The sequence below is a fragment of the Macaca thibetana genome, chromosome X (assembly GCF_024542745.1).
Source record: "Macaca thibetana thibetana isolate TM-01 chromosome X, ASM2454274v1, whole genome shotgun sequence".
Lineage (NCBI taxonomy): Eukaryota > Metazoa > Chordata > Mammalia > Primates > Cercopithecidae > Macaca > Macaca thibetana.
The window spans coordinates 65,359,232-65,375,309 of NC_065598.1; the positions used below are offsets into that span (position 1 = coordinate 65,359,232).

Here is a 16,078-nt window from a genome sequence, read left to right on the forward strand (position 1 = left end):
GGGTTGATGTGAATATCAACCTGTCTGATTGAGATAGTGGACGGCTCTGTGTAAACTGAGGGCTTGGAATAACTGATTAGTGATAGTCCTACCCCCTCCAGTGAAAAAGGGAAAGGTAAAATGTCTCTGGGCTGATTGTTACCAGGCTCAGAGCCCCCTGGCTGGGCTGAGCCCTGGGAAGTAGGTGGTCAAACTCAGCTGCCCTGGGCTCCTCAATGGTTGCCTTCATCCCATCAGCCCCCTGGGGCCAGGCAGAGTTTGCACAAAAGGGAGCTTTAGTTGTAGGCCTTTGCTGGGGCCCTGGGAATCAGTGACAAATTGAATGGGATAATAAGTTAATTAAAGCTGTCCCATCTGTGAGGCATCTCAGGGCAGAGGAAAGAGGCTTGGCTAGGGACCCACACAGGGCACCTAGACTTCTGAGCCACAGACTCCCTGAGGAAACTTAGGCCAGGCCCTTCCCCTCTCTGGACCTCGGTTTCCCCATCTATACAATAAGGAGGCTGGCAGACATTGTCTCTTAGGGCCTTGCCAGCACTAACATTCCAGGAGTCTCTAATTAAAACTGTCCCCTGTGTATTAATCTTCTTGTCAAGTTTTAATTAATGTCTGACGGAGCCAGAGCAGGCACCAGCTGCCACCCCCTGCTGGCAGGCAGGGGACACCCATAGGACACTTGACCTGATAATCACTGCTAAGTGGCCTCTATCCTCATATCCCCATACCTCCACTCCAGCTTCCTCTCATAGGTCAATGCTTTTTTCACTACACTATACCACCTAGGGTTTTAGTGCTGGTGTGTATGTATGTATGTTTGTGTCTGGTGGTGGTAAAGGGTGTATCCATCATCTCACCTCTGTGACTAACTAACTCTATGATCTTGGTTTATAACTTAACCTCTCTGATCTTCAGTTTCCTCTTCCATCTAATGGGAATAGCATTCGGCTGCAAGTAACAAGAAAAATCAACTCAAAATGGCTTAAACCATAAGCACATTTATTATCCCACAGAATAAGGCCTAAGGAAGGGTTCTTCAACTGTTAGTTTATTCAGCATCAACGACTCCAATTCTTTTATCTTTCTGTTCCACTAGTCTCAGCTCTTGGCTTTTGTCCTCAGGCCTGTCCCTTCATGGTCATAAGGTGGCTGCAGCAGCTCCAAGTATCACACTGTAATTCAACAAAATCCAAAGAAGTATCAACTTTGCCTTGTGTCATGTTTTAAGAACAAGGCAGCCTTCCCCTGAACATTTCAGCAGCTTCCTGTCCATGCCTCTCATTGGCCAGAATTGTGTTGCATGCCAAGTTGAATCAAACCACATGGCAAGGAGGTTGGAATTACCATGACTGACTTACACCAGTATTCTCCACCCTGGCTACAGGGTGGTAGGCTGGGGGCGGGGGGCTTTAAAAAAATACCCATACCCAGACTGCACTCCCAGACCAATTTAATCTCTAGAGATGGGTCCCGATTACGAGTATTTTTACAAAGCTCTCTAAGTGAGTTAAATGTGCAGTCAGAGGTATGAACCACTGGCTTAGACTAATCAAGATTCAGCCCCTATAGTCCAGCCTCATATGTGCTGGCTATTCAGAGGCAGGTGAGCAAAATCGGGGTTCTGATGCAAAAGGGGCAGTGGTGATGAATGGTTGTTAGTGACCCAATATCCATACACATCCTTTGTCTGATATTATCACCAGGAGTGGTGTTTAAATCCATGCAAACATGTGTCCTCCAGAGAGCTTTCCTACTAGGACTGGCCCTGCCTTTAGACTGTAAGGCTCTGGCTACCCTAAACCGGTTGCTTCCACACCTAGCTACACAGCAGGTTCTCTGGAGATGCTTGTTAAAAAGGATGACTCCTGGGCCCACTTAATGGCTATGCAATCAGAATCTTCTAGAATAGAGCTCAAGAACACACAAATGTGCATGTGTGCATAAGTAAACACACACATACACACACACATGTTAACTCCTCAGAAGATTCTTAAATAGCATATCTATAGAGTGGTGTTTTGGAATAACTGTTCCACATATCTCCCTCATGGGCCTGAAATGGTGCCTGGAAGTTCAGCATTAGGGTAACTTTTCTGAGTTAAGTCATCATCTCTAGTACCACCTCTCCCCCAGCTAACACATGTGGTATTGTTGGTTGTGACAATGTGGTAGCTAGAGAGTCACTGAGGGTCTCTTGTCTCTGGTTTCTTTTATCTTAAAATGAAAGTAATAATGCTCACTTCATCTGTAACTGCAAAGGGCCCAGGAGACAGCTGAAGTGGTTTGTCACCAGAACATGTAGAGGAGATGGTGTGGAAATATCTGTGCACTGGGACACTGGAGGTCAGTATTCCAGTCCTGTCACTGGGTCACCTTGGGCCAACCTTTTCTGCTCTGTAAACCCCCAAACCTCCATTTTATAATTTGTGAAATGTGAAGGGTTACATACATGGGTAGATTTTTTTTGCAGCATTCTTCAGGACAACAAGAATAACCTCTTCCACAGAAGTCATTTATCACTTTAACCCTGCCATTTCTGGTGGGCAGGACAGAAGTCTTCTATGTTTGGCAGAACGAGAATAGAGGAAAAAGACTGCATTGCGGTGTTCTTCTCAGGGAAACAAGGCTGGGGTGGTGGTGGGTATGCAGGATGAGGTTTCGGGAAGCCTCAGATGAATGGGAGAGATTCCCAAAGACCCATGTCCAGGGTCTCTGAATTTCTTGGGGTCTTTGGGGGCCCTTAGCTTCACTCACTGGAGCTTCCAATGTCCCCGCTGCAAAGAAGGATCCCTCCCTTCCTCCCTCTCACCTTCAACAACAATCTATTGAACAACTACTACGGGCCAGGCATTGAGGGGTTTGTGAGGCTTGTGGGTACCAGGTCTGGCCCCCCAGCTCTGTATCCCACTCCAGGCCCTCGATCTCCCCTTTCTACACTTCCCTTAGCTCCACATCTGGCTCCAGGTCAAATGTGGATTTCCTTTCAGCCAGCAGTCCTGAGAGCATCCATCTGTGGAGCCAGAGCCAGAGCCAGAGGCAGCCCAACAAGGAGCTCATCCATCAGCTGAGCCCAGGCCGGGGCTGGGAAAGATGACCGCGGGTGTCAGGCCACCCAGGACGCGGGATGGGGAGGCAAGCTTCTGGATACGCCAAGGAGGTTTGTTCTGGCTGAGACAGTCTGAGGAGTGGGAGGATCCAAGATGGGGAGTGAGGAATCCTGGGTCTAGTCCTCTGAGTACTACTAACGCTTTGTGTGACCTTTAGCCTGTTCCTGCCGCTCTCTGCACCTCATCTGTAGCATGAAGAGTCTGGATTTGAATCCCAGAGTCATGGAATCTCAGAGTTGGAAGTACCCTTAGAGGCCATCGAGTCCTGGCCCCCAACTGATGCTTGAATCCCCTGTACCGCTCCCTGCACACATGCACTCTGCTTGCACACCTCCAGTAATGGGAAGCTCCCTTCCTCCAATGACATCCTGTTTTATCTCAGGATAGCTGTCTGTTAGAAGTTTCATCTGAAATTGGTCTTCCTGTGACTTCCTTCAAGGCTGCTACCTAACTCTTCTCCTCTGCTCTGTGCCACACATCTCCTCTGCTCTGTGACAGCCCTTCAGAGGTCTGAATTCAGAGTTCAGCCTTCTCCAGGCCAAAGAGCACTTTTAGCTCCAACTGTCCTCACAGAGACTGGTCTGTGATCCTTTCATGTGTGGGGCCCATAATTGGACAAATTCCACCAGGTGGGATCTTGGAAAGGCTGCAGAGGGCCAGAGCATCACCTTGCTCCTTCCAGACACAATAGTTCTTGCAGTTGGACCTAGGGTCGCATTTGGCTTATTACCTATATACAGGATTTCTACTAGCCTGTGAGCTCAGTGAAGGCGAGGCTTTTCTGATTCCTTTCTGTTACCCCAGTGCCTATTCCAGGGCCTTGCTAAGGGTTGGCATCAGAACTTGTATGTTGAGGTAGCTGAGGGCCAGAGGCCTGTGGGTGTGTGTGCATATGTGCGTGTGTGAATGCATCCTGAATGCAGTCTGAATTGGAAGAGTCTGCTGGGCCATGGAGGGATCCAGGTTCTCCATAGACTGCTACATTTGGCACAGTGTGGGGCCTGGTGGCACTGGCGCTCATCAGGGCCCAAGCCCCGGAGAGGCTGGTATCTTTGTATATGTGGCCTCTCATGAGTCCTGGGAGTCCTGTGTGCCCCTCACAGCTCTGTGTGCAAGTCACCAACGTTGTTTATTGCCCTCCGTGTCTGACAGAGGCTGGAGGAGGTGGCTGTGTCCCATCCGTTGGCAAGAATGATCTGGGGATCTGTCAGAGGCATTAGGAAATGACTGTGCCCCATCAGTCGGCAGCGGTGATCCTGGCTGGCTGAGGAGGAGGTAGGGTGGTGGCTGAGCTCTGTTACTTGACAGGGGGATTCCCAGCTGTCTGCATGAGGAGGGGGAGTCAGCTGCCCTGGCAGGCAGCTGGGGTATCCTGGCCATACCTACTCTGACGTGGCTTATGTGTGTGTGTGTGTGTGTGTGTGTGTGTGTGTGTGTGTGTCCTTTTACCACTCAGCTGTCATTTGCCCCAGTCACCACAAGGGAAGTCAGCCTTACCAGAGCTCAAGGTTATGGGAAGGACACTCCAATTATTCCAAAGTCATCTGTCTCGGTCCCAGTGGAGTGGATAGCCCTTGTGCTCAAGCCTTAGCCTCCCTAGTAGCTGGAACTACAGTTATGCACCACCATGCCCAGCTAATTTTTATTTTATTTTTTTAAGAGATAGGGTCTTGCTATGTTGCCTAGGCTAGTCTTGAACTCCCAGCCTCAAGTGATCCTTCCACCTTGGCCTCCCAAGTTGCTGGGACTACAGGCATGAGCCACCATGCCCAGCCCCTTATGTGTCTTTTAGGACCCAGCTCCAGTGCCACCTCTTCCTAGAGGCCTTCCCAGACTTATCCTCTCCTCCAGTCTGAGTTAGGTACCCCTTCTGTGGGCTCTAATCCTCCTCTACCACTCTCCTCTGCTGCCCTGTCAAGCTCCTTTCACAGCATAGTTCATCATGGATTGCAAATACTTAAGCACCTGTTTGCCTCCCTCCCCCGGCCCACCCTGACCCTGCCAACCCCCACAACTAAACTAGGGGCCAGGCAGGGGAATAGTGTGAACCCAGGAGGCGGAACTTGCAGTAAGCACCACTGCACTCCAGCCTGGGTGACAGAGCAAGACTCCATCTCAAAACAAACAAACAAAAAACAAAAACAAAAACAAACAAACAAACAAAAAAACCTAGGGGCCAGGAAACTACAGCATAGAGGCCAAATCTGGACCACTGCCTGGTTTTGTAAATAAAGTTTTATTGGAACATAGTCATGTCTATTCATTTACATGTTGTTGACGACTGCTATCATGCTACAATGGCAGAGTTGAGTAATTGTGGCAGAGACTGTAAAGCCCCAAATAATTACTATCTGGCCCTTTAAAGAAAAGATTGCTGACCCTCTGCCCCACAAGGGCAGGGCCAGTGTCTGTCAGTTCATTGCTGAACCCTCAGCACCCAACACAATGGCTGGTGGTTGACAGGTGGTCAAAAACAGTTGTCAAATAGTGGGTGAAATATACAAGGTCACAGAGTAAGTCTGATCAGACCCAGAATTCCTGGATCCCCAAGTATGCTCTGACCTTTGATTTCTCAGTTCTGTGTCCCTAGAGACAAGAATGAGATCAGATTGCTTGTGTGCTCCCAGCCTTCCCTAGAGCAGTTCCAGGCCCAGAGAGCTCGCTGACTGACTGCCCAGAGGACTAGGCCAGAGAGGAAGGCAGGACAGTGAAGCTGCTCTGAAGGGACTCTCAGTCACCTCAAGGCTGTCCCTAACACTAAGGCAGTGGTTCTCAATCAGAGATGATTTTGCACCCCAGGGGACATTTGACAATGCCTGGAGACATTTTTGGTTGTCACATATGGGGGGCAGGGGAGAGGTAGCTGCTAGAGGCGTCTGGTGGGTAGAGGCCAGGGATGCCGCTAAAAATCCTACAGCCTCACACAGCAAAAATGATCTGGCCTAAAATGTCAATAGTGCTAAGGCTGGGAAGTCCTGCTATAAAGCGAGGGCCCTCAGACCTGCATGCACATTAGAAACACTGGATGAGTGTTTGAAACTCACCAACACTTGGGCTCTTGCCTAGACCAGTTACAACAGAACCTCTGGGGCTGGGGCCTAGGAATCAGCATTTTATAATCTCCCCAGGTGATTCTAATGTGAAGCCAGGGTTGAGAACCTCCTTTCTAGGGAAAGTTTATAAGGACAGACACTGCAGATAGCCCCAAATCACCCAGGATGGTCTTTGCCTGAAATATTTGGCCCCACTGTCAGGCCCTGGGGCCTGCTGGTCATTTCAGCAAATCTGGCTGCTACGCGTATGGGGTATCTCTGAACACTGAGAGGTGAGGAGAGCCCCTCTCTCTGCTTCCTTTCCCTTGCCCATCTCTGAAGGAGGAGGGGTGCTGTTGGAGGAGGGGGGAGGGGACTGGGGAACACAGCTGGGATTCCAATCACCTCCAACCACAAAAATCCATATCAAGCTATCTCTCCCCCTCCTCTCCTTTCCAAACTGGGCTATACAGAAGCACCTCACTTCCTGAAAGCAGCTCAGAGGCCCCAAGCTGATGCAGAGAGACAGATTCAGCAGCATGGATGTTGAGGAGGAGCAGAGGGAGCCCCTGGCTTCCTGAGCTCGCCCTAGTTTGGGGAACATGTAAGAATGTCCAGAGCTCTCTGAATCACTTAAATCCAATCAGCCCCTGAACTCGAGCAGGCTCCCGGGCCAAGAAAAGGAAGGTGTTGGGCATGTGAGGGGAAGGTTGGTTTCTTCACCATGGGACAAACTTTATCTGTCCCTCTAAAATAGCAACTCCTCAGAAGCAGACCCAGCCTGGCTCCCCTGTCCCCTCGCCAAGATGGAGCTGGGTGTCCTCCCCAGAGTATGGGCCTGCCTCTCCAAGGAGAGCTACCCCCACCAGCCTCTGCTTCTCTCCTGGGCTAGGCAAGCCCTGATCACAGGTAAGGAAATTCCATTCGGCACTGCTCAACTACTGAGTGCTGGGAGGAGGGGAGGCCTGAGAAAGCAAGGTCAGATTTTGATGGGATTCTCTGAGCAAGAAGACTTCCCAAGCCCAGGGGCTGCTGGGAGTGAAGACTGGAAAGGCCACAGCTTGGCCAGAGTCTGATGGTAAAGCTGCAAGGAAGCAGGTAGGCTAGGCCAGATCTGGGCATCAAGGTAGATTCAAGCTGTTACCAGAGGGACAGAGCAGAGGCAGAAGCAGAATGAAACTGAGAGGCAGATTCACACGGCATAGAGTTATCCCTGGCAGGGTTGGTGGGGTGAGCAGTACATTAAATTACAGGGAAGCTCCAGAGAGCACCTGACTTGGTGAAGGGAAAGGAAGGGGGTTGGGAAATAGCACATGGGTAACGGTAGAGTCAGACCCTGAAGCATGAGGGAGAAATCAGAGAAGACAGACAAGAGTAAATCAGCAAGAGGATGAATGCCCAGAAGTGCACTGCATCTGAGACACGCTGCACTGGGCCTTGTGGGTAGAGCACCCAGAGTGAGTAGGCCAGACATAGTGCTGAGGCCAGAGAGGGGAAGATCTGTGTGTTCACCTGGCTGAGAAACCAGACTTTATTCCAAAAGTCATGGGGAGCTATAGCTGTACTTGAAGCAGGATAAGTGATAGAATGAGATTGGATCTGTATGTGTACATATACAACATTAGCTCCCTTCTTGATTGGAGGCTGGCTTGGGGCATGGGTGGGTCCATGACCTGAAGACGAGGGACCATCTGGAGGCTGTGCAATGGTCTGAGCCCACAAGGTTGATGAAAGAAGGCACAGTAAGTGGTGGAGAGTCATTGTGGAACTAGACAATTTGAAAGGCAGGGTGAAGAAGACTGCAATTTGGAAACTCACATCAGAGTTTCATTGGCTTAAAACATTCAAATGGCTCCTGACAGTCTTTGGATAAAGGCTAAACCCCTTCCAATGGCCTACAAGGCCTGGGTGCTCTGGTGCCTAGCCATTTCTCCTGCCTCATCTCCAACCGGGCATGGCCCCCACCTCCCAATTCTTAGCTTCAACTCTCTCTATTGTGACTCCTTTCAGTTTCTCCACTGATCACTGCAAGACACCCCACCTCCCACGGGCCCTTTACCTCTGGCCTTTGCATCTGTTCTTCTCTCTACCTGGGATACTCCAGCCCTCCCCCTCCCCAAACCCTAAGCCTAACTCAGTGACCCTACATGCTGGGGCTCAGTCTGCTTTCTGGGAGGTGTTCCATGATCCCCACCCCAAGCCAGAATCAGATACTTCTCTTATGGGCTCCCTCAGCCCCGTGTACTACTCATCTCAGCCCTTAGTAACCTGCCCAGCGATTTTCTGTTTATACTTCTGACAAAACGGTAAGCTGAAGGAGGGCAGGAATCATGACTGACTTGCTCAGTGTCATCCTCCACTTCCTTGCACAGTGCCTGGCACATGCTCAGTAAATGTGGAAGGCAGGCAGGAAGGCAGGAGGAAAGGAGGGAGGGAGGGAGGGATGGAGGGAGGAAGGGAGGAAAGGAAGAAGGGAGGGAGGAAGGAAGGATGGAAGCAAACCAAGAGTGATGCCCAGCTGAAGAATGGCGACATACCTCCTAGAGACAGAGGTTGGAATTTTTTTGTGAGGGAGAGAGGAGTTTTAGTTTAGGCCCTGCTGAGCTAGAAGTATCTGAGGGTTACCCTTGTGGAGGACAGATCAAGTAGGCTGTCGACTCTGTGGGCCTGGAGCTCAGGAAGGCAGTTTAGACTAGAATGGTCTGCCAAGAGGTGAGAGCTAAAGCTGTGGGAATGAATTTGAAACTTGATGTTTTTGATTGCTAAGTAAACAGCCAGCCAAGAACCAGTATATTTTGAAACACTGGTGGCCAAAGACGTGACAGGAAGACGTAGAGGGACGCGGCGGGAGGTGGTGCCCTCCCCCTATGGGGTCGAGGGGGTTCCCTTCTCTGGAACTGTCCCAGCTGTCACACAGCTCTGCAGAGAGAGAGGGTCCTGGCTGGGGCTGGGGGTGGGGGTGAGGGGGCTGGCTTGGGAAGGAGGACTGGAGACAATAAAGGTCCCACTGGCTTCTCTGTGTTCCCCTCCCCCAGCCAGGTGCCCTGAGGCTGCCTGGGTCCTTCCCCCTGCCTAGAGCCTGTGGGCCCTGGTTTGCTGTTAGTTTCCCATCTCCATGGACTCAACCAACACCCCCTTCCTCACTACCTCTTCCCTGGCCTAAGCCGGCTCTGTAACTCAATGCTCCCGCTCCTTCCTTAGCTCGGCCCAGGAACCCTGCCAAACATTGTGCTTCCTGGCCTGGAGATGACTCAGGCTCCCCTCCCCAGTACCACTCCAGCCCCTAGCCCCTGAGCCATGTCATAGGCTGAGCAGGGACAGGAGCTGAGAGGCAGCTTGACTCCAGGAGCCAGGATGCTTGGAAGTAGACCCAGGCCCCTGGTCCTGATGCCAAGCAGGTAGCATTCCAGTAGAGGGTATGGGGAGAGACAGGGACTGTGGGTATTACAGACAAGGTGTCTTGTCTGAGGATTGCCCAGAGGTCTGGCTGGCTAGTGTTTGTTAGTACCCTAGGAACAAGTATGTCAATCAGTACTGATTCAGCTGCATGCTCAAGTCTTGTTTGCAGCAGGCCAGGCCTTCTCACGTCCAGTCTCAGAGTTTGTCACTGAAAACGGAGGGGCCACCCAAGGGTCCTAGGGGCTTCAGGCCTGACATCAAATCCTGGCATCTCCTCTTCCTTGCTGGGTGATCTGGGGCAACTAAGTCACTTTGTCTGTGCCAGCCTCAGCTTACCCATCTGTACAATGAGGATGAGAATAATGCCTTCCTCCCGGCATTAAATGGGAGGATTAAGTGAAGGAACATATGGGCAGCACTTTGTAAACAGTCAAGGGCTGTAATAGGAAGGGTGTTATATTTATCTACATGGCTAGGATGGAGAAGAATAAACAGGTGGCTCTCTGCTTCTCTGTCATCCTGGGGCACATTCCCCCATTCTTTCCAGCTGATACTATGGGATTCCTTGAGGCCTTGGCCCATGGAAGGTCAGGGCTCAGAACCTTGGTTTCATCTTTTGCTGGGGGACTTTCAGCAAGAGGCTTGCCTTTTTTGAGCCTCAGTGAGCTGTACACAGAGGGGCAAAGAAAGGGAGAATTTCTCCTCCCCCCTCCCCCACTACAACTTCTCTCCCTCCCTGTGGCTGGTGTGGTGATCAAAGGAGAGGTTCACACAGAGGTGAGGCCCAATGGCCCAGCGCCCTTCCCCAGATGTGGTGTGTGTGTGGTGGGGGATACAGAAGAAATGTGGACATGTGGAGGGCAGGGCCAGGGTTGGTCTGTGTGTGTGTGTGTGTGATCAAAGGAATAGGGTGGGGCGGGGCGGGGGGTGGGGGGTGAGTTCTTTGCATTGCTGAGGGTTTAGCCCTTTCTCTTGGTTGCCTAGATGCCTTGGTATTCACCCCCTCCTCAGTGTTCAGGCCTAGTATGAATGAAGAGCAGGCCCCTTGGTAGCTCACCTGCCTTGCCAGCTGTCCGGTCCCCAGCCTAGCTGAGTACCACCTTAACTTGCTGTTGCATGTGCACCCATGGGCCACTGGCTCCCTGGACTGACTGTTGGAGGACTATACTGCTGACAGTCAGCCCATGCCCGACTATCTGAGAAGGTGTCCCACTGCTCCACTGCCTGGCTGCTGGCTTTCACTAGCCTCTTGCGTGTGTGCCGATGGGTGGGTTGAGCCTCCTGGCTCAGGGTAGTGACCCCTGTGTGGCAGTGTGGGTGTGTGTAAGCCCGTGTTCTGCCCTGGGGTGGATAAGGCAGAGCTCAGCTCTGCAGCTTGGGGCCTCCTCCAAGGGAAGATAGGAGCAGAAATGGCAGCTTTGTTCGGGAGGAGAGGAAGAAAGATGCAGGCCCTCCTGGGCCCACTCCAGTGTCCCAGGGGCTCTGGCTGCCAGCTCAACCAGGAAACGTGCCTTCTAAACAATGCCCAGGCCAGCCTGTCTTGAGTCCCACTTCCCATCCTTGGTCAGAGTCCTGGAGGAGACACCTCTGACCATTGTTCTGAGGGACAGCTCATCAGGGTCAGGTCTAGGCCAAGCCAGGTCTACAGACCCCACACCCTGGGAGGAGGCACATGATGTCCCAGAGAAGCGGTTCCTCCAGCTTTGTTCTTGGCTGGGCAGGAAGCCACACGTGACACCATGGTTTGGGGTGGGGAGTGGGGGAGAGGCGAGCTTTGGGGTAAACAGTTTTCCTTTTTATTTCCCTTGGGTAGGGTTTGTGATGGGGGTAAACTGAGGTAGAGAACAGACACTTGGCCCAGGATCATGACAGAGTTGGATTGGCGCCACTTTGGCTCCATGGGGGCAGGGACTTTGTCCTGCTGTATCCTCAGTGCCTGGAACAATGCCTGGCACATAGGAAGTGCTCAATGCATCTTTGTTGGAAATAGGAACCCCTCTGCTTTCCCATCTGGTGCTCCACTCACGTGATTGAAGGTTGCCAATGCTTATAATGTTCCGGAGTCGCAGACAAACCTGGCTTCCAATTCTGTCCACATCACTTTTTAGCTGGGTGACCCCAGGACTCAGTTTTCTTATCTGTGTGATGGAAACAGTTATTCCCACCTCTGAGTTGTTGGGAGAATTTTTTGGAGACAGTTTTGGGTGCTTTCCAGGCACATGGTAGGTGCTCCTTCGATGTAAGTTCTCTTCCCCTTTCTTCTCACCAAGTCTTCTCTTTTCCAGGCTAGACAGCCTGGCTCAGCAGTCACAGACATTCCTTATTCTCTCAATGAATCCTCACAAAAGGCCCCATCAGGTGTGTTCCAGCTAATATCCCCATCTTACAGATATGAAAACTGAGGCCTGATGAGAGAGATTCTGGCCACGCAGTAAGTGGTGTAGTCAGGATTTGAACAGCATTCTGTCTGGCTCCTCGTCTTTTTCTCTAACGTAACACTTGATCTTCCCATTGATAAATCGCTTATGCCTCATACTCTAGCCATGTGACCTCAGGCACGTCACTACATCTCTATGATCCTCTCTTTCTTCAGCTGTCCAATAGGTTAATCATCCCAAGTCCCCCAGCCTTGATGACAATCCAGGGGGCTGGGGTATATCTGCCATTGTCTGTCTTTCCCCTGCTTCTCTCTGAGTGATTGGCAGACAGCAGGCCTGTGAATGCCATCCTCCCCAGCATTCCTGGCAAGGCGGCTGAAACTCCAGCGCTTTTGCTCTCTTTCCAGGAAGCATATCTGAATGCAAGTGAGTGAGCAGGACATTATTAGAGGGATAACATTGGGTCAACTCTCGTTTATTAAAACAGCAGTAAATCATTTCTTACAACTATTATTAGCAACAAATGACTTTTGACACACTGTGCAATTGATTGTGACACACCAGTAGGTCATGACTCCTCAGGGAGAACTGTTGGTATTTCTGATAGCTCTTTTGAGAATGTGTAAAGTCCTATGGAAACGCAAGCAACGATTAGTATTGTTATAATAATTATCATTGTTCTTAGTCTGGAAGTCATGTAGTGTAAAGGTTAAGATCATGGGTTCAGGAGCCAAACTGCTTAGGTTCAAATACTGGCTCTGTTATTTCCTAGTTATACGACATTGGGCAAGTTACTTGACTGGTCTGTGCCTCAGTTTCCTTACCTATCAAACAGGGATAATAATAATAGCATCAACTTCCCAGGGTTGTTTGAGGATCAAATGAGATGATGAAAATAAAGTGCTTTCAGAGTCTAGTTCAAGAGTCAGCAAAGTACAACCAGAAGGCCAAGTCTGGCTGACTGCCTACTTTTGTAAATAAAGTTTTATTGGAACACAGTCATGTTAATATGTTTACCTATTTTCCTTCTTTCTTCCTTTCTTTTTTTTTTTTTTTTTTTTTTGAGACAGAGTCTTGCTCTGTTGCTCAGGCTGGAGTGCAGTGGCACAATCTCGGCTCACTGCAACCTCTGCCTCCCCAGTTCAAGCAATTATCATGCCTCAGCCTCCTGAGTAGCTGGGACTACAAGCATACACCACCATGTTTAGGTAATTTTTGTATTTTTAGTAGAGATGGGGTTTCACCATATTGGCCAGGCTGGTCTCGAACTCCTGACCTCAAGTGATCCACTCGTCTTGGCCTCCCAAAGTGCTGAGATTACAGGTATAAGCCACCATGCCCAGCTGTTTACCTATTTTCCATGGCTAATTTTGTGCTACAACAGCAGAGTTGAGCAGTTGCAACAGAGACTGTTGGCTTGTGAAGTCTAAAATATTTCTTTTCGACCAGGCACAGTGGCTCACGCCTGCAGTTCCAGCACTTTGGGAGGTGAAGGAAGGAGGATCACTTGAGACCAGGAGTTCAACACCAGCCTGGGCAACATGGTGAGACCTCATCTCTATTAAAAATTAAAATATTAGCTGGACATGGTAGTGTGCACCTGTAGTCCTAGCTATTCGGGAGGCTAAGGCAGGAGGATTGCTTGAGCCCTTGGAGGTCTAGGCTGCAATGAGCTATGATCACATTACTGTGCTCCAGCCTTGGTGACAGTCTTGTTCTGTCTCTAAAACACAATAAAATAAAATAAAATATTTATTCTCTGGGCCCTTGCAGAAGAAAAAAAAATCTGCCAATCCTTGTGCTAGTACATAGAAGAATTGCTCAATAAATATTGGTTGTTATTATTTCATTTTATTCTTCAAAAGCCCATTCATTGTAGACATGAGGATGGGAGTTCAGAGATGGGAAATGATTTGTTCAAGGCCACACAGCTAGGATGATACAGGACTGAGAGTGGAACCTAGGCCCCTTGACTCCCAGTCCAGGGAACTTTCCTATATATGATACTGACCAAAGATCCTCCATGCTTGAAGTCCTTGGGCTCAAAGTTCTTCCATTAGAATACAAAAGGAGTTGGCTTAGCTCCCAAGCCACGAGATGCCAGCTGCCAAGCCCAGCAACACCTCCTTCCTCCTTGCGCCAGAGGCTCCACCAAGCCAGTTGGCACAGAGCAGCTTCTTTGCCCCACAAAGGTCTTTCAGGACCCTTCTCTGCCTTCCTATCCTTGGGCCCATTGCCTTGCTAGGCCGGGCTGGGGTAGCAGCCTTGTTGGGTGATTAATGTTTTTGTCCCACACTCAGGATTCTGTTATCTGCTTACTGGCCTTGCCCTTGTTCTTGTAATGGGCTGATTTGAGGCCATTTACATTTCCTTTGGTGTGCTCTCCTGTCTGATAGCAACTATGACATAATTATGCTGCTCTCCCTTATCCTTAATCCTCTCAAACTGCCCAGTTATCTTTAATTTCCTGTTCATTTCCCTTACTGGGGAGTTAAGTAGAACTAAGTCAGGTCAAAAGTGATGGGGTAGCGTGGGAAATTTTATGGATGCTCACCCTGGGTCCCTGGAGCCCAAAGAGGTAGCTTGGGCTCCAGAGCCTGTGGAGGCTGGCAGGATACACCACTTCTCGGCCTTGACCCACTCTGTTAACAAATATAAATCACTGGTAGCGGGCTGGGATGGGAGATCTCTGACATTCCTTCCTCCCAGCTTGGACAGTCTAGGATTCCTGAGACCTAATTTCAGTGGGATCAATAACCTCCAGCCTCTCCACCTCCTCTAGCTACCCGTATTGAATACTGTACCATCAAATACTTGTCCCGGCTATCTCTAGGTCTCATGGACCCTGGAGTACCAGGCCTGGGAATAATCTAGCTAGAGGGAGAGAGAGAGTATGTGTGTGTGTGTGTGTGTGTGTGTGTGTGTGTGTGTGTGTGTGTGTGTGTGTGTGTATGTGTGTGTGTGTGGGGTGTGTGCATGCATATATGTGCGGGCTCACACATGTTCCCATGACCACAGACTGTCTTTGGCATAGGGTCTGACATATGGTAGACACTCTAGTTGTGGCACTTGCTTCCTCTCTTGAGTGATCATAGTGTCTAACACTGGGCAGAGCTAGTCGGGTTGGCACACAGTAGATATTCAGTTAATGGTTATCAAATGACTGGATTGAGTAGATGCATTCTTCCTGTGGGTGTGTTCTGTGTTTGTGAGTGTGTGTAGCATGTGAAATGGGTGCAGTCTGAGTAATGATGACAGAGGAGTATGTGCTCTGTGTGTGTATGGTGTGTGCCACATGTGGTCATGAGTGTGTGTGCTGTGCTGCTGTGTCTGTCTCCATGGGAGTAGGTACAGGCAGGAAAGTACAGTAGTACTTTTAGAAATCAGGGCACAAGCTCAGAAGTCAGACTGGCCTGGGTTTGAGTCCCGGCTCTACACTTTCTCATGGTATTACTTTGGTCCCTGAATTCATCTAAATCCCAGTTTCTTCACCTGTAAAAAGGGTGGAGGGTGTTAAAAATGGTGAACTCACAGGGATGTAGGGAGCATTAAATGTGCTAGTGTAGGTAAAACTCTTAGCACGTGAAGTGGCACATAGTGAGCTCACAATAGATGGTGATTGTTGATGGTGATGAAAATAATAGAAATGCAGAGACCTTGGCTATCAGGGGCATATGTGCCCTGTGGGGAGTGTGAGTGTGTGCGTGTGCATGCCGGTGGGGGACACAGTGTGTAAATGAAGACCTGATGGGAGAGGTTGCAAGTGTTGGGCAGCCCCTGGGGATGCCTGCCTGAAAGGGAAGCCTAGAAAGCAGGGGCAGAGGTCATGCGCAAGCACAGAGGAAGCTGAGAGAAGCCCAGACTTGGGTGGAAGGATCTGATGACTTAATGAGCCTCTTCCCCTCTCAGCAGCAGGATTAATGGGATGAAGTGGGCAAAGGATGATTTAGCTGGAGATTCAGGAAACAGCTCCCGACAGGGCAGCCTATTAACTTAAGAAACGGTCTCTCCCAGGACCCTCCAGGGCTCTCACCCAAGGCATTTCAAACCCTTGCCTGCCCCAGAGAAGGGAGGAGAGAGCTGGGGATGTGAAGAAGAGAGAGCAGGGAGCCAATGCTGGAAGGCAGGCTGAAGAGCAAACTGGGAAGGGTGAAAAGTTTGTAGG

At 50.1% G+C, this 16,078-nt stretch overlaps 1 protein-coding gene across 1 annotated transcript in view; it reads right to left on the reverse strand.

Annotated features, from left to right (window-relative positions):
* Positions 1–822: 822 nt before the first annotated feature.
* Positions 823–16,078, reverse strand: part of PJA1 (praja ring finger ubiquitin ligase 1) — a 1,335,831-nt gene continuing 1,320,575 nt past the window's right edge. Inside the window, exon 2 of the transcript XR_007722602.1 lies at positions 823–1,169. The gene's annotated coding sequence lies outside the window, so the exon portion shown is untranslated. The remainder of the gene's footprint in view (positions 1,170–16,078) is intronic.